Consider the following 1,174-nt stretch of genomic DNA (forward strand, 5'->3'; position numbering starts at 1 on the left):
GCTGTGCTTCACCCCCCATCCCACCCCCGACCACAGGGCAGGGGGTGTGGGCAGAGCTGGGGGGATCCCTGCTTACCCACAGCATTGGGAACAGGGCAGTGCCAGCAGGAGCCGGCTGAACAGCACCGGAAAGCTAAAACTCCTCAAACCCACCCCCCTCAAATACTGCCCCCCTCCCTTTGCTGGCACAGCGGTAAAAAGGCACCCATGATTTTTTTGGGAAACCGTTGCTTTTCCCTCTAAAAAGATATGAGGCATTGTCCATATTGTGACATTAAAAAAGGCCTGGCTGAGCTCAGCCCCTCCCCCCTGCAGAAAAACCCTCCCTGAGAGCCCCCAGACCCTCAAAGCTGGGGGACACGCTGGCACGAGTCCGACCCCACGGGGGTCAGGGTAACCCCAGGCTACAGGGGGGCTGCAGTGTCCCCCACCCCATCCCAGCTGGGGGACTGGGGCTGGGGTAAGGCTGGGAGGGGCACATTAAGGCTGGTATGGGGGTCCCTCTCTCCCAGAAGTGGCAGCCTTTGGTGAAGCTGCAGATGGATATGGGGGGGGCTGCCCCCCACCACGGGAAGGGACTCCCTTATTGGTGACTAGAGCGGCTCCCAGTGACACAGCGTAACTGGAGAGGGGGAGAGGCCACCTCCCCCCCCAAAATGAGAAGAAAATGAGGTTGGAGGGGGCGAATAAAGAGCCTCCTCCACACACAACCCTTGCAGGGTGAAGAGGGCACAGAGACATGGTGTCCCAAGGCACATGGAGGGCATTTGTGCCCAGGGGCTCAGCCCTGAGGCTGGGCTGCCCCTGCAAAACACAACCCCTAGGTGGGGGCAGTATGCAAGAAGAGAGGCAAGGACATGCCCCCCGCGAGGTGATAGCTGCACCCAGGGCAGAGTTAAGGGCATGGTGGCAGCCCTATGCACCAAGGCCAGTAAGACTCCCTGCTTTTTTGGAGGGTGACAAGGTGTTATCCTGTCCCATAGCCCGGCAGAGAGGGGCCAAGGGCCACCAGCCTCCCAGCAGGCAGAGTCTGGATGGAGGGATCTAGTCCTCCCAAAGGCAGTGGAAAGCAGCAGCTGCTGACCCCGTCCCGCCTCCCCAGTCGGGGGACAGAGGGGAAAAGGACCTGAGAACCGTTTTGGGGAGGGGGGACACAGGTTGGGGGGGAAGGGGG

Source organism: Corvus brachyrhynchos, unplaced genomic scaffold, assembly GCF_000691975.1.
Source record: "Corvus brachyrhynchos isolate BGI_N302 unplaced genomic scaffold, ASM69197v1 scaffold452, whole genome shotgun sequence".
NCBI lineage: Eukaryota > Metazoa > Chordata > Aves > Passeriformes > Corvidae > Corvus > Corvus brachyrhynchos.